At 35.6% G+C, this 23,122-nt stretch overlaps 1 protein-coding gene and 1 non-coding gene across 4 annotated transcripts in view; one reads left to right on the top strand and one right to left on the bottom strand.

Annotated features, from left to right (window-relative positions):
- Positions 1-23,122, bottom strand: part of ARID2 (AT-rich interaction domain 2) — a 181,972-nt gene that overhangs the window by 113,782 nt on the left and 45,068 nt on the right. The gene's annotated exons all lie outside the window — the stretch shown is intronic.
- LOC112205136 (small nucleolar RNA SNORA64/SNORA10 family) lies at positions 13,668-13,806 on the top strand. The gene has a single exon (XR_002938989.1). It is a non-coding gene; the product is annotated as a small nucleolar RNA SNORA64/SNORA10 family (small nucleolar RNA).

Consider the following 23,122-nt stretch of genomic DNA (forward strand, 5'->3'; position numbering starts at 1 on the left):
CTGATATAGCTATATTAATATCAGATAACACACTTTAACATAAAAACCTCTATTAAAGATAAAGCAAATTTTATAATACTATATTTAACTCATTTTAAAAAACATTCAATTGACCAGGAAGATATCATTTCACCTTTGACCTAACAAGAGTCCCAAAACATAGAATGCAAAATTGACACAACTAAAAAAAATGACAAGTCCATAATTAATAATTGTCATAGTTTAATTTTTAAAACCTATCTCTCTTAATAATTGAAGAAACAAACCAAGAAAACACAGTAAGGATACAGCTTTATCTGTATTATTAACAAACTTGAACTAATGGACATACTGTATACAAAGCACTGAACTCTGCGTTACAATGCACAATATACTTAAGCACGGATAGAATATATTTAAAAATTTACCATATATTGAGTCATAAATTGCAAACAATTGGGATCATATATACTATGCTCTCTGATCACAGTACATATTAGGTAACAATAACAGAAATACTAGGAAATCCTTCCATGTTTGGAAATTAAGAAGTGTATTTTGAAATAACCCAAAGGACAAATAATCCTAATACTGTAGAAAGTAGGAAAACATTTTAACCTAATCATAATAAACTAGAACATGCAAAACTTGTGGGAACAACCTAAAAGCAGTACTTAAGACAGAAATGTACAGTCCCAAAAACAAAAATATTAAAAAGCAAGAATGAAAATTAATTATGAGCATCCATCTCTAAAAGGGTTTTAAAATAGAAGGGAATAAAAGGCAAATGCAGAAATCAATGAAATAGAAAATTAATATAATATACAGAATCAACATAGTCAAAGTAGTTTATCAGAAAACACGAATAAAATTGATTACTTTCTGGTGAGACTGATGGGGGTGGAAAAGAAAGTGCACTCATTAATTATAGTTCCTGCTACCACTATAATATTTGACTAGTGCTATAATTACTGAAGAAATTCAATCTGTAATACAAACTGTTCCACAAATAAAACTAGACTGCAGACAACTTTCTTGCTGGTGGGAATTATATCAGATAGTTGAGAAATAAATTACAATCTGGGCCGGGCACAGTGATGCACGCCTGTGAGTCCCACCTACTTGGGAGGCTGCAGTGGGAGGATCGCCTGAGCCCAGGGAGGTCCAGACTGCAGTGAGCCGTGATTGGGCCACTGCACTCCAGCCTAGATGACAGAATGAGACCCTTTCTCAAACAATCAATCAATCAATCAACAATCTTACATATACTTTTCCAAAAATAAGGAGAAGAGTTTATCAGAACCCTGATATAAGAGCATTTCAGAAAAAAAGGCCAAATCACACATATTAATAGACAGTTGTAACACTGTAAACAAAATATACAAGAAGATATATTAAGGATAAAACTTTATGAAAAAGTTGAGTTTATACCAGGATTTAAGGTTGGCCTAACATTTTTAAAATGTAATTTGCCACATTAAAAAATATGGAAGACAAATCATATAATAGATGAATTAAAAGTATTTGATAAAATTCAGTATCTCTTTTCAATTAAAAGGAAACACAGCTACTACTTCATACCATTAGGACTGCTACCAAACACACACACACACACACACACACACACACACACACAGAAAATGTGCTGGCAAGAAAGTGAAGAAACTGGAACCCTTGTGCACTGCTGGTGGAAATATAAAATGGTGTAGCCACTATGGGAAACAGCATGGCAGTTCCTCAAAAAATTAATAATAGAATTACCATACAATCCACCAATTTCACTTGTGGGTAAATACCTTTAAATAAATGGAAAGCAAGGACTTAAAAGATTATTTGTACACTCATGTTCATAACAGCATTATTCACAATAGTCAAAAGGAAGAAGTAGCCCAAGCGTCCACTGACGAATAAATAGATAAAAAAGAAAACAAAGAAAAACCTCTTCTCAAAGTAGGAACAGAATTTCCTTATTTGATAAAGGGAATTATTTTAAAAAATCATATCTAAATGATGGAAGTTTTTCTTTTAGAACATGAAACACCACAAAGATGCCTGCCACCACAACTTCTGTTGAACAGTGGCCTAGAAATGCTAGCCAAGATAAAGTTTTTATGAAAGAAATAAAATTGACATTTGTGAACAGTAGCATTCCGCATGTAAGAAATTCAAAAGAATTTAAAGACACATTTACTAATTTATTACCATTAATAAAGGAGTTCAGCAAGATTGCTGGATACAATGTTATATTTCTACATATAACAGCAAACATAAAATAAGAACATACAATTAAGTATCTAGGAATAAATCAGAGAACAATGTACAGGACCCTTACAAAGAAAATCATAAAACAGTACTGAGAGGACCACATAAACAATTTAAAATTTTCATGAGTTAGAAGGCTTAATATTATAAAGGTGTCAGTTTTTGCCAAATTTTGTTCAAATCCAAATTCCAAGTTTTTTAAACTAGAAGAACACAACATATTGAATCTATATCATACAAATATAAAAGTAAAAAATTAAAGTTACAGAACCATAAGGCATAAAAGAGACAAACAATTCTTTGATTCTATAAAAAACTAAAACATAAGGTATTTTTAACCATCATATAAAAAAGATGAACATTTAAAGGAAGTAAAAGCAAGTCCAAATATACCACTATTTGCAAATAATAAAAGTACTAATAAACTTTAAAGTTCATAGATAATAGAACTGAATAATTTAAAAATGGAAAAATACGCTATTTATAGGACATCTAAGTTATAAGTATAGAGGAAGGTTCCAATTAAAGGAATGGAAAAGTTTATATCATTTCCATTCGAATCACATAAATTGTGAGCTGCTCTATTAATAAAAGACAAAATCGTTTTGTTTTGTTTTGGTTTTTTTGGTAGAGAGGAGCTTGCTATGTTGCCCAGACTGTTCTCCAACTTCTGGCCTCAAGCAACCCTCCCATCTCGGCATCCAAAAGTGCTAGGATTACAGACATAAGCCACTACACCCAGCCTTCAAAATAGCTTTAAAAAATATATTACTTGGTTCAAGAAGGGTCACATTATAATGATAAAAGGTTCAATTTCCAGAAATACATGATACTTCCGAAAAACTTGTAAGTACTAGTAAAATAGCCGCAAAATACTGAAGCAAAAGTTACTGGAATAACACAGAGCAATTGACAAATCCATTGTAGTGGGAGATTAATACATTTCTTTTATGTATTGGTAGTTCAGGCAGACCAAAAAAATTAATTAATAAAGCTACAGAAGACCAGGATGGTTATCAAGGCTAATTTAATATATATTTAAATTACAGAATACACATTATCCTCAAGCATATGAAGCTTATAAAAATTAACTAAAACTAGACCATAATGAAAGTCTCAACAAATATCAAAGAACTACAATCACGCAGACCACATCTTTTGACAACAATGCAATTATATTCGAAGTCAATAACAACAAATAAACACAGAAAAAGAAATATTGCCCCAGTAGAAGGCTAACATCTGAAGAACCAACCTAAGATCTCACAGACAAAATATAATCCAAAATGCACCACAGTCTTCTACCAGGCAAAGAATTAACCTTGCACAACTACTCCCAAGGGACATCTGACTAAGAAGGAAGAGATGTTCTGCTGGGCATCACTGGTTGTCATTATTCTACAGATAAGGAAACTGAAGCTTAAGGTAGTGAGTTTTACAACCAGGATTTGAATCCACACTGCCTATTTATAGAACTCATAAACTTATCCACTATTTTGACCCTTATAAAAGGCCCTTATTAAATGTTTGTCAGATGAGTTAATAATATAATACATTATCAGGCTTGTCTGAACATCAGGTTAGAAGAATTAATTAAGAGCAAATGAACAGATTCTATTTTGACGTGCATTACTCTGATTAAGTCTGCAGGACAAAAAAGTCCTTTTGATACATTAGATTAAACAGTTCAGCACATTTATTTAATACACATGATCTTAAAAGGAAACTGCTTTTGGATAGGTGAGCATCTATTCACACTCTCATAAAAGATTATGTTTAAATTTATTTTCCAAAGTTCTTGAACAGAGTTTGAAATGCTTTAAGTAATTTTTATTTTTTTCAGAATTCAGAATTCCATCTCTCACTGCTGGGAAACAAAAAGGGTGGTAGAAACCTTCAGTTTGGGGAATACAAAAGAAATTTCCTTGAAATTTTTCACTATGGGAGTATTATAAACTCCCATATCCTGGGTAGGGGGTAGGGAGCTATAATACTTCTTAATCAAATCGTAGTCTACTTCCTAATCAAAGTATAGACCATTTCCCTGATACATGTAAATAAGTATGAATTTAAAAGTAATCATTAACAATTTCTTTATAAAATAAAGATACATCAGGGTCATAGAGTATGCTTAAACAGTGTAAATATGGATAATGAAATCAAACTTGGAACTGAATCCCAATGCTGCCATTTATCAGCTACATGATCTTGAGGTTTGATAATTTATCTAATCCTCAATGTAAAACAGACACAATATCTACCTAATCGGTTTGTTGTAAAGAAGACTGTGTACTGAGCAAGGCATAAGTTGCTATGCATGTAATAACTAGTAGCTGCTAATATGAATAAAAATAGCATCAATAATTATCAATTAATAGCATTAATAGTAATGCTCATGTTCTCAATACAAAGTAATATAGAATCAAAGACAAATGGTCTAATGTTCTACGTTTAAATGTTGAATATTATAAAAATGATAACTATGTGAGGTAATGCATTTGTTAGCTAGGTTTAACCATTCCACAATGTACATATACTTCAAAACAGTATGTTGTAAACGACAAAAACATACAATGCTATCCGTCAATTTAAATAGAAATGAATGAATGAATGCTTAATGTGCCCTATGAATGCTTGCCAGATTAGAAAAGCAAAAGGAGTGAAAATATATTCTAATAGGCAGGGTAGGAAAACAAGAGAAGACCTTTGAATCGTTAAATCTTGCCTAAATTCTAGCTTTGTCCATTCAAAGTGACTTCGACACACAGGTAAAATGAGGATAAGGATCCCTATATTAATATAATTATTCTGAAGCTTAATTAGGATAATATATACTAACAGCCTAGTTTTATGTCTATTCATTTAAAAAGTTTACAGTTTAAAGAAAAGATAAGGTTTAGGTAGTTAAATAATTTTAAAAATAAGATTAGTAAAGGCATTATAGCAGTGATATATTTTCTATTTTTTAATCAACAAATGTTGTATATATTTATGGTATACAACATGTTTTGAAATCTGTATATGTACACGTCTGTCCAGGTACAGGGGCTCAGCCTATAATCCCAGCACTTTGGGAGGCGAAGGTGGGAGGATCACTTAAGCCCAGGAGTTCGAGACCAGCCTGGGCAACACAGTGAAACCCCATCTCTACCAAAAAGACAATAACAATAATAAACAAAAATTATCCCAGACATATTGGTGCATGCTTGCAGTCCCAGCTACACAGGAGGCTGAGGCAGGAGGATCACTTGAGCCTGTGAGGTCGAGGCTATAGTGAGCCACGATTGTGCCACCGTGCTCCAGCCTGGGTGACAGAGGGAGACCCTGTCTTAAAAAAAAAAAAAAAGAAAAGAAATAGGTATACATTGTGGAATGGCTAAAATGAACTGATTAACATTTGCAATATCTCACCTACTTATCACTTTTTGTGGTGAAAGCACTTAAACTCTACACTTTTAGTTATTTCAAGTATACAATACATAATTAATTATAGTCAGCATGATATGAAACAGATCTCTGGAACTTATTTCTCCTAAATAAAATTTTGTAACCTTTGACCGACATCTCCCCCAACTCCACAACTTCCAGCCTCTGGAAATCACCATTCTATTTTGTTTTATGAGTGTGACCTTTTTAGGTTCCACATATAATTGAGCTCATGCAGTATTTGTGTTTCTGTGCCTGACTCATTTTACTTAACGTCCTCCAGGATCACCCATGCTGTTGCAAATGACAGGATTTTGTTCTTTTTTATGGATGAATAGTATTACACTGTGCATATATATCACATTTTCTCCATGCACTCATCTGTCAATGGACACTTGGGTTTTAATTCCATATCTTGGCTATTGTGAATAATGGTACACTGAGCATGGAAATGCAGATACCTCTTCAATATACTGATTTCTTTCCCTTTGGACATATATCCAGTAGTTGGATCGCTGGATCACACAGTAGTTCTATTTTCAATTTTTTGAGGAACCTCCATACTATTTTCCATAACTATACTAATTTCTCCCTTTCAAAAGAGGTCCTTTCCTTACACAACTACTCTCCAAACTTGTACAGGTCCCACAGAATAAAAGATCTGAAAAGCACTATCCTTGTTAATATCATCCACATTTACAGTGATAGCTTTCATATTTTATAGGACAATACTGATTACAAATATTAAATCATATTGTCATATTATGTCAGAATGTGTATTTCAAATTTTGGCTTAAAGACTAGTCACCATACTTATAAGGATAAATCCATACCCTTTCTGTTCTATGTAGTTTTCTTAAGGATTCTTAACATTGGGCTAGATTTGTCCTCTACTTGAAGCAACCAAAAGGATCAAAGGACTTACTACCTTTGTTTTTCATTGATAGACCAGAAATAAAAAAGCTATATATTACAGATAAAAAATGTGTACAGTTAAAATTATATTTATAAATATGAATCACAGTATATAAAAGACTGTAACTTTCAGTCCCTTAGAGATTGACAATATTCTTTCACAGAGCTATTCAACATTGGGCATTAAATAAAGGTTTTTTGAAATATGACCCTCTCTATAGCCTACATCAGCAGTCCCCAACATTTCTGACAGCAGGGACTGGTTTCATGGAAGACAATTTTCCCACAGACCACTACTGGTCCATGGCCCAGAGGTTGGGGACCACTGCCCTACACAGTAAATCTATTATTTCACTGGATCTTTTTTAGGATATTTCTATTTTAAAGGTAATAAAATATAAGACCTAAGTACTACAGGTTGAGTATTCCTTATCCAAAATGCTTAGGACCAAAACTATTTCAGATTTTGAATTTTTTTGGATTGGGGGGGTGTTTTTGTGTTTTTTTGGGAATGTTTGCATTAAGCTTACCTATTGAGCTTCTCTAATCTGAAAATTCAAAATACTCCAATGAGCATTTCCTTTAAGTGTCATGTTGGCATTCATAAAGTTTCCAATTTTGGAGCTTTTCGGATTAGGGATACTTAACCTGTAATAACTTGTGTAAGGTTTTTTTTTCCACTAACCCAGGGGCGTTGTACTTAGGCCTTCTAAATAATAATTCATTGCTCTTTCACTACCACATAAATCAGCAGGTAAAATCATTCTCCCTGATCACAGGAGGAGAGGCAAAGATTTCTGTGCTTCTTATGGAAAACATCAATCCTAACCGAATCCTCTCATTTAATATAATGAAAGATGATGATGATGATATTAGTTACCAATTATTAAACACTATGAGGTAAGTATTACTAAAACCTTTTAGTAAGTAGAAAACTGAGGGTTGAAGAAGGTAAATAATTTACCTGAGGCCAAAGCTAGTTAAGTGATAGAATCAGAATTCAAACTTGTTTAACTTTAGGGCACTCTGTGCTCCTGTCTCTATAATTTACTATCTTTACCTTATTTTCCATCACCTCTACTCTGGCAAGAGAATATAAGAAAATAAGAAGAGAGGCTTCTTCGCCTGAAAGGCTGATAGGAAAGTCTCTGGTTAGAACAAGGTTCTCCTTTCTTATGTCTAATACAAATTTCAGCTGTTTATTCATAATTTATTATAACAGAAAGATAAAGGCTCCAAGTATTAGCTTCTTAACGAGCTGTGTGGTATTAGGCAAGTCACAAACTTTTAAATCCACAATTTCTCCACCTGAAAAAAGGAATAACATTATGGATAATAACAACTGTGGGAATTAAGTAATATTTGTGTGTAAACTGACTCTCTATAGAAAGGTAGGAGTTTAAATATAAATAATATTTTCTTCGTATGTGGTCTGCCTGGATTTAGTCAAGAATATTACAATCACAAACAAAACCATCAAACAAACATATATACAAAAGATACTCATCTTACAAAGAATTAATCAAAACCTAAATATTCCACAATTTTTTCTTTTCTTGAGACAAGGTCTCACTCTGTCACTCAGGCTGGAGTGCAGTAGCACGATCTCGGCTCAGTGCAACCTCCTCCTCCTGGGCTCAAGTGATCTTCCCGCCTCAGCCCCCCGAAAGTAGCTGGGACCATACCCAGCTAATTTTTTGTATTTTTTGTAGAGATGGGGTTTCACCACATTGCCCAGGCCACCGCCCCCAGCTTCATTTAAGTTTTTCTTATATAGGTCTTACATGTTTCTCATTGTGTTTATTCTTAGATATTATTATAAGTTGGATCTTTTTCTATTAATTTTAATTGGAATTGCTGGTATCATATTTTAAAATAGTAGATACTAAGTTTTGCATATTTGGCTGGATACTGTGACTTGTGTCTGTAATTCCAGAGACTCAGGAGGCTGAAGCAGGAGGATCACTTGGGGCCAGGTGTTCAAGACCAGCCTGGGCCACACAGCAAGACCCTCATCTCTAAAAATAAATAAATAAATAAATAAAAATAAAAATAAAATAAACAAATTAGCCAGGTACAGCAGCACACGCCTGTAGTCCCAGCTACTCAGGAAGCTGAGGTGGGAGGACTGATTGAGCTCCGGAGTTTGAGGCTACAGTGAGCTACAATCTTGCCACTGCACTCCAGCCCAGGCAACACAGTGAGACCCTGATTCTAAACAAAATTAAATAAAAACTTTTTTGCATATTTATATTTTTGGATTCTGTCCACTTTACAGAAATCTCTCATTAGGTCCAATAGTTTTCCCATTGTTTCTTTGCTTTCCTATTTAACTTAAAAGTAGTGATAATTTTCTCTTGTCTTTGTTTAGTGTTGCTAAAACAGAACCCTGAGATTGGGTAATTTATAATGAAAATAAGTTTATTTAGCCAATGGTTCACAATTTCAACAGACTGGTACTAACTGACCTGTTAGGAACCGGGCTGCACAGCAGGAGGTGAGTGGCAAGCCAGCGAAACTGCGCTCCACCTCCTGTCAGATCAGCAGTGGCATTAGATTCTCAAAGGAGCGTGAACCCTACTGTGAACTGCACATGCAAAAGATTTAGGTTCCATGCTCATTATGAGAATCTAATGATGTAACGTAATGCACTTAATATCATCCTGAAACCATTCCCCTGCCACCGTCTGTGGAAAAACTGTCTTCCACAAAACTGTTCCCTGGTGCCAAAAAGGTTGGGGACCACTGCTCTAACATTTCACCATTGAGCATAATGTTTGTTTTCTGATTAAATACTCTATCAATTTATTTTCCTCATTTACTGAGATGACCATAAAATTTTTCACACCTGATTTTCAATAATCCTAACATAACCCCCTACATGTTATGATATATTTTTCACTGTAGTGCTGCTGAATTAGCTAATTTCATATTTAGTTATTGATAGTCATAATTAAGGCTGGTCTAGATTAAACTTTGACATAATCTTGGTCAGATTTTATTACAAAATTAATCAGACTACTTTCCATCCTTTTCTAAGCTTTGGATTTTTTTTTCAATCATGAGAATCATTTTTCACTTTTTTTTTGGAGACAGAGTCTTACTCTGTCATCCAGGGTGGAGTAAAGTGGCGTGATCTTGGCTCACTGCAACCTCTGCCTCCCAGGTTCAAGCAATTTTCGTGCCTCAGCCTCCCCCGTAGTTCAGTAGTTGGGATTACAGGTGCGCACGACCACCCCTGGCTAATTTTTATTTATTTATTTATTTTGCATTTTTAGTAGAGACAGGGCTTTGCCATGTTGCCCAGGCTGGTCTCGAACTCCTGAGCTCAAGTGATCTACCCGCCTCAGACTCCCAAAGTGCTAGAATTACAGGCATGAACCACCGCACCCGGCCCATTTTTCACTTCTTAAGTTTTTTTCCCTGAGGTTTCCTATCTCTTCACTAGGGAAACAATAGAGCCCAACAGGTCAGCCTACAGACACTGTTGACAAAAAGGACTTTAGTTCAAGTCCTAGTTCTGCCACTTGTTAGTATATATGACATCAAGCACATTAAAAATACTAAATTTTGATTCAAAAAAATTTTTTTGAGACAGAGTCTCGCTCTGTCGCCCAGGCTGGAGTGTAATGGCGCGATCTCGGCTCACTGCAACCTCCACCTCCCGGGTTCAAGTGATTCTCCTGCCTCAGCCTCCTGAGTAGCTGGGGTTGCAGGCATCTGACAACATGCCCACCTAATTTTTGTATTTTCAGTAGAGACGGGTTTTCACCATGTTGACCAGTCTGGTCTTTAACTCCTCACCTCAGGTGATCCATCCACCTCGGCCTCCCAGTGTGCTGGGATTACAGGCATGAGCCACCGTGCCCAGCTTGATTCAGATGTTTAAATTTATTAGTATTAGTTTTACTTTACAGGTTTCTCATTTTTTTAATCTCCTCCGTATTTATAGCTATGTATTCTTCTGATACCTAATGTTGTATATTTGTGTTTTCTACTTTGTTTCTAGACACATTTGCTAGTGAATATTCTATTTTTATAAAAGTTTGTAGCATGTGCCAAATCCAATTCCACAATTTCAATTTATAGCCCTTCTCACAAGTCATCTTTTTAAATCTACTCTCTTTTTTAAAAAAAAACTTACTAGTGTCCCTCCTTCATCCTCAAATTTTTCCCTTAATTCTCTATAACTTTGATATTAACTTTTTATACCTCCCCTTTACTGGTCATTTAACAGTTACTGAGGAAACAGCAAGTTTTATCTTGTACTAGAATTGTTCTCCCACAACTGGCCCAAAAAATATTTGTTCTTCAAAATCTTAATAGATACTGTACCATAAAAGGATTCCATACCAATTAACTCTGAGAAATATGGGTTTAAACAGGTTCCTTTAGCTAAGAGCACTTAAAGTATGTTAATGTGCATTGTGAATCTATAGGATACAATAAGCAGCTTTTGTCAGATTCACAAATCCTTCCTTAAACTCCCACCCACAAACCTATCCATATCTTACAGGCAGTTGGTGAAATACAGCCCTGGGAAATTCAGTCAGCAGCAATCACCTCCATTTTTAAAAGCCTGAAAAGCAGAGTTATGGTGAAGCCCTTCAAACCAATCCGAGTAAAGTACTTCCAAGAAAAATTATAACAGAAAAGTGGAGGTTCCTCAACTTGGCGAAAATATATCCATTACTCTTGTAAGACTTGGTACTTACCGGAAGGCTAGCAAGTAATGACCAATGACAATCTGACCTTTATTCCAAAACATAATCAACATGTTATATTTTAAGGGTTTAGTTATACTAGGCAAGTACTGAGTACTCAATTGATAAAATTTGATGTGCCTGGCCAGGCGCGGTGGCTCACGCCTGTAATCCCAGCACTTTGGGAGGCCAAGGCTGGTGGATCACAAGGTCAGGAGATCGAGACCATCCTGGCCAACACGGTGAAACCCCGTCTCTACTAAAAATACACAAATTAGCTGGGAGTGGTGGCAGGCTCCTGTAGTCCCACCTACTCAGGAGGCTGAGGCAGGAGAATGGTGTGAACCCGGGAGGTGGAGCTTGCAGTGAGCCGAGATCACGCCACTGCACCCCAGCCTGGGCGACACAGCGAGACTCCGCCTCTTTAAAAAAAAAAATTCTTTTTTTGATGTGCCTTTCTTATAAACTTGAAAGTATTTTTCTTATATTCTTATATACCACAAGCACTGGTAAGATGCCTTTCCTATATATCAATGACTAAGTTGGCCGGGCACAGTGGCTCACGCCTGTAGTCTCAGCACTTTGGGAGGCCAAGCTGAGCGGATCACTTGAGGCTAGGAGCTCAAGACCAGCCTGGCCAACATGGTGAAACCCCATCTCTATGAAAAATACAAAAATTAGCCAGGCGTGGTAGTGCACACCTGTAATCCCAGCTACTCAGGAGGCTAAGGCATGAGAATCACTTGAGCCCAGGAGACAGAGGTTGCAGTGAGCCAAGATCGTGCCACTGCACTCAAGCCTGGGTGACACACTGGGTGACGCTCCATCTCAAAAAAAAAAAAAAAAAAGTAGTGCAAGTTACAATCAAGAAGACATTTCTTTTAAAAAAGGTTTCAATATGTTAAAAATGTACAGAAGGTTAACATGTAAAATACTGAAAATAATTTGGAAAACTTAAGATTAAGGACTAAATATAAAAATATGAAACAAAATATCTTTAATATTGAAATTCTCTTAATAAAATTTTTATTATATCTTATATGATACTTCGAAATTAGCATACTGTGTCTAACTCCAGGATTGATCTAGTAAGTGTATAATTACTCACAGATGATATGTATGTGTACATAGGTGTATATGTGTATGTATGTGTATACAAATTTTTTAATGAAATATACAATCCAATTTGTAATGGCCTTATCCTGGCTGATTAATTTCTTTTACTAGGTTTTCATTCTCCTACAATTTGAAGATGGGTCTTCATGGTTGATCAAATGCAACAGAACAGGTTCTTTGTAGCAATATTTAACACTTCTCTAAAGCAGTGGTTCTTTAACCAGGACTGATTTTGCCCTCTAGGGTACACTTGGCAATGAAGAGACATTTTTGGTTGTCACAACAGAGATGAAAACTACTGCATGTAGTAGACAGAGACTAGGGATACTGCTACACATCATACAATGCATAGGACAGCTCTCACAACAAAGAATTTTCCAGCCCAAAATATAAATAGTGCTGAGATTAAGAAATCCTGCTCTATATAACAAAGCAGTGTGTCCATTCCCAAAACAAGTCATGGTTATATAAGAAGTATTTTAAGTGCAGAGGCCTATTACTCTTCCTTTCCAAGGCTGCTACGTTAATGAATATCACCAAATTATAAACATTTATAGCATAACATTTGAAATAATTTGAGCCAATGAAGTTGTCTGCAACTTAGGAATCTTTAAGAGCAGCGGAAGTATCTAAATTTAGCCACCAATCCTTAAGTCCATACCTTGTTAGTAATTCTGTTTGAAGTTTATCCTCTAAGAAAATTCTCAGTAAGAGCTCAAAGGGAAAACATTCCCTGAGGTGTTTGTTTGTTTTTAACACATCAATAAAGATTCTTCACGGGTTTCACACTTGAAATTCATTTCGCTATATAGAAATCCACACATTACCCCTTGGCTCACGTTTTCTTTCCTTGAGTATCTTAAATACATTATTCCATTTTCTTCGGGCATAAAGCACTGCCATTTAAAAGTCTGACAAAAATCTTTTTTTCTTTCTCAGTCATTCAGTCCTTTTGCCTGGTGCCCAATAGATTGTTTTTTCTTTAAAGTTCATTGATTTTATGTGCATTTATATCAGTTGTCATTGTTCTGAGCAAATATTCTTAGGTATACAGTGTGCTCTTTCAACGTGCAGTTTCAAATCTTTTCTTAATTTCAAGAATGTCGTATTATAGCTTTTAGAATTTGTTCTGTTTCCTTGGCATGGTTTTCTTCTTCAGGGACTTGTATTATCCATATATTGGATTATCTTTGTTTTCAATATTGTTTTCTCTTAAATCTTTCAGCAGTCTTTTTTTAACAACAACAACAACAACAACAAAATTTCCCTCCCTCAGCTCTGCATAATTAAATTATACTTGGCTTCACCCATTTGACTTCTGCAACAGGGAGAGAGAGATAAGATGTCCTTGGCATGTCAGATTGGCCTTATGGTGGTCTCTCTCTCCTTGAGGGGCACAACAGATCCTGGGTGAAAAAGAAAACAACAATTTTCTTTTCTTCAGTTTGTATCGCTTTAGGCATTACCTGTGCCATTTTATTTACTCTTGACTTTCCACTAGATTGGGGTTCATTTCTGAAATTGTATATATGTATTTTTTTGAGATAGGGTCTTGATCTGTCTCCAAGCTGAAGTGCAGTGGCACAATCATGGCTCACTGCAGCCTTGAACTCCTGGGCTCAAGCAATCCTTCTGCCTCAGCCACCCAAGAAGCTAGGACTACAGTCATGCACCACCACAGCCAGCTACATTTTGTGTACACATTTTTCCTCTTCTTTTCTGAGTTCTATCACCTTATTTCTGAGTTTTTAAAATTCCTATTTATATTTTTATGTTTTCTTTCATAACAACATTTTCTTAATTTCTTTCAGCTTGTTTTGAAAGAATAGGTAATAGTACTCATTTGTTTTGGGGGCATGTCTTTCTGACTTGCATTCATGGTCTTTAAGATACTACTTTGCTCCTTTTTTTCTTTTTCCTTTATAAGAACTTTCTCTTGGATTTTACTTCTATCATTTTCTGTTACTGATTTTTAAGTGAAATCAGTTTTTTTGAACTTCGAGATGGAGGCATGGTCATTCTGTTGTTTTTGTGTGGTCTTCAAAAAGCAGCTTGTTTTCACAGATTTTCTGGCTGTGTTCTCCTCTCCCACTTTCATCTGAATCTTCTCTTTTATCTCTATTGTCTCTGTACTGCTCAATTTGGACTGCGTTCCAGCAATTTCCTCTTAGTTTGGGTTTTATCCTTAAAGGGAGCTATGGCTGCATAGTTTTGATAGTTCATGTCTAGATTATGTATCCCCTTCTACTTTACAACATATTACTTGTACCCATTCTAGTTCCACTTGCTTTTCTTAAATCAGTCCACTGTGTTTTTTAGTAAGTAGATTATTTGGGGGTTTTCATATTTTCTGGTCCATCAGACAATCCATTGTTTCTCCATGCTTACTCCCTCATGGAGTCTTGTAGTTCTGATTTGGCCCCATTCTCTTGTATTTAGGGCTCATAGAAACATCTCAACATGTAGTTTTTTGAACCGGGTGCAGTGGTTCGCGCCTGTAATCCCAGCACTTTGGGAGGCCGAGGCGGGTGGATCACGAGGTCAGGAGATTGAGACCATCCTAGCTAACACGGTGAAACCCCGTCTCTACTAAAAATACAAAAAATTAGCCAGGCGTGGTGGCGGGCGCCTGTACTCCCAGCTACTCGGGAGGCTGAGGCAGGAGAATGGCGTGAACCTGGGAGGCAGAGCTTGCAGTGAGCCGAGATTGCACCACTGCACTCCAGCCTGGGTGACAGAGCGAGACTCTGTCTCAAAAAAAAAAAAAAAAAAAAAAAAAAAATATATATATATATATATATATATATATTTAGTTTTATGCAGATGTTTTGCTTTGCTCTTCAGGCAGGCAGCTTCTAAGAAGGCTCCCAATGATTCCTGACTCCTGCTATTCATGTCACTGCATAATTCTTTCCCCTTGAGTAGAGGATAAACCTACTGACTTGTTTTAAGATCAGAAGACAACAGAAGTGGTAAGATGTCACTTCTGAGATTAGGTTACATAAAGACTCAACTTCCATCTTGTTCTTTTTCTCTCCCACTTGCTTATTCTGAAGAAAAACAGTTGTCCTACAGTGAGCTGCCCCATGGAGACGCAAAAAACTGAGGGAGGCCCTCCAGCCAACAGCCAGCAAGAAACTAATGCCCTCGTTTCTTTTTTTTCTTTCTTTTTTTTTTTTTTTGAGACAGAGTCTAGCTCTGTCGCCCAGGCTGGAGTGCAGTGGCGCAATCTCTGCTCACTGCAAGCTCCGCCTCCCGGGTTCACGCCATTCCCCGGGTTCACACCATTCTCCTGCCTCAGCCTCCCGAGTAGCTGGGACTACAGGCGCCCTCCACCATGCCCGGCTAATTTTTTTTTTTTTTTTGTATTTTTAGTAGAGATGGGGTTTCACCACGTTAGCCAGGATGGTCTCAATCTCCTGACCTCATGATCCGCCCACCTCAGCCTCCCAAAGTGCTAAGATTACAGGCGTGAGCCACCGTGCCTGGCCAATGCCCTCATTTCAATGGGCCACAAAGAAATTAATTCTGTCAACAATCACTGAGTGAGTTTGAAAGCAGACTCCTCCCTAGTCAAACTTTGAGATGACTGAAACCCAGGCCAACCCTTGACTGCAGTCTTGATTGCAACAGATTGACAGTGACAGACTCTTAGCTAGAGTCTAAGCTAAAACTAAATTGTGCCCAGATTCAGAACTCACAGAAACTTTAAGATAATAAATGTTTGTTGTTTTAAGTGCTGGGTTTGAGGGTAATTTGTAATGCAGCCATAAATAAGTAGTATGATTTCTCTCAGCTCTGTTTTTATGGGAGTGGGGGATTTAGTGAGATTGAAAACTACTTCATAAGTAATTTTAAAAACAAACATTACTCTTAAAAGTAAATGCTATATTTTTCTTTAATTTTGGAGGCCAATTTTAACAGCTAAGCAAAGAAAATAATTTCAGCCGGGCGCAGTGGCTCACGCCTGTAATCCCAGCACTTTGGGAGGCTAAGGCGGGTGGATCGCCTGAGGTCAGGAGTTCGAGAACAGCCTGGCCAACATAGTGAAACCCCGTCACTACTAAAAATACAAAAAATTAGCCGGGCGTGGTGGCAGGCACCTGTAATCCCAGTGACTAGGTTGGCTGAGGCAGGAGAATCACTTGAACCCGGCAGGCAGAGGTTGCAGTGAGCCGAGATCACGCCATTGCACCCCAGCCTAGGCAATAAGAGCAAGACTCCATCTCCAAAAATAATAATAATAATAATAATTTCTATCAATTTACTTTAAAATGTAAATGTACTCTGCTGTTTAGTTACCAAAAAAGCAATTCCTTCTTCCCTTCTCAGATAAATTATTATAGTATCATTAATTCCAACATGTATTACCATATAAAAATCAGATGCTTTATTTTCTATCAGCTTGAGTTTCCCAAATGAAAAAAAGCAGATACTAATCACATCACTTTTCATACGAATCAAACTTATACAGAAAACAAAAACAGTGCAAAGTACTCCTCCCCCAAAAGGCAGAAGTCATTCTTTAACTATAAGGCCATTTATTCCCATGAAGTCATTTATCCCAAGTTTTTAAACACTTGTTTATGGTTATTTTAATTATCAAGATAAATTCTACCCCCTCATCCCTAACTGCAGTGTAAGTTCCATCAGATGATTGTCAGTTTGTATCAGCAATGTCTACAAAGTGTGTGGCACACTGTAAGTGGTTAGTAAATACTTGTTGAATGAATAAGTCTATCAAAATCTGCTAAACTATAACCAGCATGTAGTTAGCATTTACCAACTACTAGGCAATCTGCTAAGTAAGTACTTTACATGTATTAACTTTCACAATCCTTGTAAGAAACTGTTTTTAATCTTATTTAATAGATAAGGAAACTGAGGCCTAGAAGTTAGACAATTTATCCAATATAAATATTATAAGCAAATGACATAATCTTAATAAGTTACTAAAAAGTCTAATTTCAAAGCAGCGCTCTTACATTCCTACATTATAACAGCCATTCCTAAAATTTGATAAATGAGCAAGGATTTATTTTTCTATAGAAAAATACTTCTCAGTATGAATTTTCTCTTGCTTTTAAGGCTGCTTTATTTCAATAATATTATTGAATAAATTATTATTTTAATAAAACTGTCAAGTTTTGATTTGGCAAAACTAAAAGATGACAGAAAACTAATGAGAATTACTCTAAAAATCCAAATAATGATCAGAGGCAAGACCTAAAGTTCAAGTGAAAGTCTATTAATCAATGGTGATTCCCAATGGATCCTCTTACCATTACAATGACCAAATATTTCCAAATCTCCTGGCTGTTGACAATGTTCTACTAAATTACATTTTAATTTAAATTGATAAAGTCCAGGTATGTTTTTTAAATGTTCAATTAATCCACTTAAAACTATAATGTAAAATAACATTTTCAGTATTTTGACAATATTTGACAGAACAAAGTACAATTTTTCACAAATGAAATAGTAAAGATTTTTAAAATGCAATTATGATACTAACTGGTGACAAAAGTATTATTTTATAGACATTTTACATACTGCTAGTGGATGTTAAATTGGATCAGTGTTTCTGGATGGCTACTTGGCAATATACATTAAGAATCTTGAAAACATTTATATTTCCTGACTTAGTAATTACCCCTCTAGAAATATAAAAGGAAATAATCAGACACAGATAAAGATTTACAGATTTATAAATACATTTATGAACAAGAAGATTCACCGCAAAATTTATAACATTAAAGCAAAAGGGTAACTTAAATGTATGACAATAAAACGAAGTTAAAATTATGACACAAATATGAAGTTATTAAAATTATCTAAAAACTAAAGATATGGAAAAGTTATTGTTTATAATAGGTTAAAAAACTAATAAAGATATGAGTGATGCCAATTTTAAAAATTTATTTTTTAAAAGACTGGGAAGAAATAAACCAAAATATTAATTGTAATTATTTTTGAGTGGTAGGTTCACATGGGATTTACAGTTTCTTCCAGATACTTTTTCAGATGTTTCCAGATTTTCTATAATTAACCAGTATCAGCTTTAGGATGAAAAACAGCCCATTATTTTCCAAAGATTTTAATTCGGATTAATACATAAAATATTATATGATTTTTGAAGTATAATTAATATGTAAATGAACCGTCATTTATTTAAAATTTTAAATTAATTTAAATAAAAATTAAGTAGAAACTCTGAAAAGACTGATTTTCTTACTAACCTAAGTAAATACACTGTGTAGTAAACTACATACACTGTATATAACTTCCGAGCAAATATAGATCTATCTAGGCCCTATAGTCTTTTTCTTATTATTACTCTCTCTGCAGTCTTTTATTACTTCTCTCTCTGCCTTCTCTACCTATCTATATACACACAAATATCAAAAACAGCACTAAGTACTAACATACATTCAACTTATGAATATTCTTTTTTACACGAAATGTATATATTCCTGGCCTCTATCCAGAGTTATGATGAGGTTAGATACCCTGAAGTTGGAAGTGAAAAATAGCAAATTAACACCATAAGAGGTTACCTCTACTCTGCCATCTATATCCTAGATCTATAATAAGGTATTTTCTTGCGGGTTGGGGGGGCAACACATATAAACTGGGCTTTTAACCATTCCTTTTTTTTTGGAGAAGTCTCGCTCTTGTCCCCCAGGCTGGAGCGCAATGGCGCGATCTCGGCTCACTGCAACTCTGCCTCCCGGGTTCAAGCGATTCCACTGCCTCGGCCCCCCCTGAGAAGCTGAGATTACGGGCGCCTGCCACCACACCCGGCTAATTTTTGTATTTTTAGTAGAGACAGGGTTTCACCATGTTGGCCAGGCTGGTCTAGAACTCCTGACCTCAGATGATCCACCTGCCTCAGCCTCCCAAAGTGCTGGGATTACAGGCGTGAGCCACTGTGCCTGGCCGGTTTTAACCATTCTTATTAGTAAAATTACTAAATAGTCCAGTTTGTTAAAATTCTACTTGTTGAGTATAATATAAACTTTATAAAATATAAAATATATATTTATATAAAAAATATAAACTTTAAAGATAACAGTCCCTGTACTTAGTCCCTATAATCTACAACAACGCTAAGAAAGGCTAATGTATAATAAGCTAAACTAACATAAAATACAAATTAGTTTACCAGCAAGAATAAAATATGTAGCACCTATATTGAAAGATAATTAGGGATAGACTCAAGTTAAGACTTTAGTAGTATAACCTGCATATAAAAAATTTGACTTACACGGAGAAAAATTAAGGTCACCAGTTGAAGTATCTCAATATTAATGTACTGCTTGTGCAGAAGAAAGACCCAAAGATTTGCAAGCTATAGATAATAGCACAGCTCTGTACATTTAATGTGATTGTATCTTCTATATATTATACACAATACACTATCATCTCAATGGCAATTCAGTCATTATGAACACATTAATTAGAGCATTAATACTTATTACACTACAATTAAATTCTCAAATAGACTAACAGTACTATTATAAGCATCCAAATCTGGAATTCTTTTCTACCACTATTTAAAAGAACATCTCTATACAATATATACTGTACTATGAACTTTTAGAATATATTTTTAGACTTTTTTTCTATAAATGATTGCAGTTTTCAGCATACTACCTCTTCTTATATATTATCATCCTAATTTCCATTTTTAAAGTTTCCTTTTTTATATAATATATCTTATTTAAAAAATAGAGATGGAGGTTGGGCACAATGTGTCACGTCTGTAATCCCAGCACTTTGGGAAGCCAAGGCAGGTGGATCACTTGAGGCCAGGAGTTTGAGACCAGCCTGGCCAACATGGCAAAACCCCATCTCTACTTAAAAAACAAACAAACAAAAAACAAAAAACCACATAAATTAGCCGGGCATGGTGGTATGTGCCTGTAACCCCAGCTACTTGGGAGGCTGAGGCACAAGAATTGCTTGAACCTGGGAGGCAGAGGTTGCAGTGAGCTGAGATCACGGCGCTGTACTCTAGCCTGGACGACCCCGCAAGACTGTCTCAAAAAAAAAAAAAAAAAGAGCCGGAATCTCACTATGTTGCCCAGGCTGGTCTCGAACTCCTGGGCTCAAACGATCTGCCCGCCTTGGCCTCCCAAAGTGCTGGGATTATAGGCATGATCCACCATGCCCAGCCTCCATTTTTAAAGTTTCTATAGAAGCATGTGAATTTTTTAAAAAATCCTTTGATTTCATGTCTCAGAAATCTGTTTAACTCAGCAGCTCCTCAGTACCAAACAATCATACTCCCACAGTACAGGATTTTAAATTAAATATTTTGAGGGCTTTTTTAAAATAGTGATTTATATAAACACCTATCCTGATCCCTTGAAATAATATTTCTCAAACTGTCTTTCTTTAAACGCTTCATGTGAGCTATTTGAGTTCAGCCAGAAATTTGGACAGTTTATCTTCCCACAAGTAATACAAGTTTAAAATGTGGTAGTTTGAACAAAAGGAGAACAAGACAAATATACTGGATTAAAATCAAGTGAACTTATTTCAACAAGTCACTCTCTGTAGAGCAGTTCCTAAACTTTAGCAAGGTTCAGAATCACCTGGAGGACCTGTTAAAAACAGACTGCTTGGCCCTAACCCCAGAGTTTCTGACTGAGTAGGTCTGAATATTTGCATTTCTAACAAGCTCCCAGATGATGCTGATCCGGCTGGTCTGGGGAACCTCAGTTAGAGAATCACTGCTGTAGAGTCTCATGAAGTATACTGTCTGAAATAAAAATTGTAACATGTCAAAAGTTCTCTAATTAGAAACACATATCTAAATATATGTAAGCAAATACTCTCTTGCCTAACATTGTATTAATTAGTTACTGGAAGTAAATTATTTCAGAGAAATATGGTACCACCGGATTTTCACCAATTATTACAACAACGTAGGTTAAAACATTCTTCGAAAGGTTAAGTTTACCAGCTAGAAATTACTAAGATAAGCAACAGCAATAAAGTACTTAAAGCAGAAAAAAGTATGATCCTGAATAACTTATAAAATGAATGAAAAGATTAGTTCCTTAATATATTTAAACTAAATTCTATTTGCATCCATCTGGCAGTAAAATTAACACAGTATGCCTTTATTTTAGAGCATACCTAAAGTGGAATCATGACTTCACCAAACTACTTAGCTCATATGACATTGGCTGAGCTAATAAGTTAATGTTTCTCCTGCCTTAAAACAGACAGTTCCAATATAGCAAAGCTTTAAAATGCTTTGTAATGTTATTCTCCCTTCCATGAAACTAGTAACGCATCAAATTGTAAGAACAGTAATGAATAAATTTTCAAAAAAGAATCCAGAAACTTCTGAGAGAGAAAAAATTTGAAAACTTAAAATTCTTTTCTCACCTGGATTCAGATGGAGTCTTATTGGATGTGATAAGGATGCCCTAACCAAAACCCAAGGGCATAAAAGAGCAATGAAGCCTCTTAGATAAAATCCCTATTGCACATAGAAATAGACATTCTGGAAGACTCTGTCAGGCATAGAGGGCAATGATCCAAAAATAGTTCTAGGTTTTCTCTTGAGATGGCAAACACTGCAACCTTTCTGGAGCTAGACATTCTGGTTGTCAGCTTACATCCTAAAGTACTAGCATGAAAATATAGCTCAACCAAACACTAAAAGAAAGCATCATTTTCCCTCAAACCTGCAAGAATCATGGCTCATAGGATGAATGCACAATCACTCCAGGCCAGGGTTTCTCATCCTCAGCACTATTAACATTTCAGGCTGGATAATTCTTCTTTGTGGGGGGACCACCCCGAGCATTATACATTATTCAGCAGTATCCCCTAGCCACTATGCACTAAATGCCAGCAGCACTCCCCAGCTATGACAATCAAAAATATCTCCAGACATTGCCCGATGTTCTCTGTGAAGCAAAACTACCCCTTATTGAGAACTACTGCCGTAGCTCAAAATCAAGAACAGCAGTAAATTGAAAATGTTTACAAATAATCTAAGTTTTGGATGGAACAATTATCTGGCCACAATGCCTCATAAAACTCAAGCATTCAACAAATGTTAGCCACTATTATTATCATTTTGTATGTGTACATGGCTGCCTAGTGTGTTGGCAGTAACAGGAGTCTGAACTCACTTCCTGTAATAGTTAACAAAAACGTTTAGAAACTTTGGAGGGAGGAGTCGTCTCTTAGAGTCCCACCAGTGCTGCATATTGGGACGCTCATGGGAAGCCATAATTTATATCCCAAATGGTAAAAAAGTATGCCACAATTCATATTAAACACAACACACAAACATGTACACACACGCATACATACACACAAAGGGGAAAAAGATGCTAAAAGTTGACCTACCAACCTCAAAGATCTCTAATACTCAAGTGAGACGCATACAAATGATCTTTGACAGGTATGATCAACAAGTTTCCAGGGAAAAGTGATTTTTAAAAATCAGCCAATTCAGCCCCAGCTTATACTCTTTAAGTTTACACCAAATGATTCAAGGAACATGTAAGGGTCCTTTATTCTTGTAACAGACCTTCACACTAAAAATTAGGTTAACTAAAAACCTGACTATAAGTAATTTAGTAATGTCTTTAAATTAACATTATTATCTTAGAACCTAGAAATACAACTAGTATTTGGTATAATCTTATAAACACACTTTAAATATTTTATTTAAAATTTTTAAATAAATT

The sequence above is a fragment of the Pan troglodytes genome, chromosome 10, assembly GCF_028858775.2.
Source record: "Pan troglodytes isolate AG18354 chromosome 10, NHGRI_mPanTro3-v2.0_pri, whole genome shotgun sequence".
Lineage (NCBI taxonomy): Eukaryota > Metazoa > Chordata > Mammalia > Primates > Hominidae > Pan > Pan troglodytes.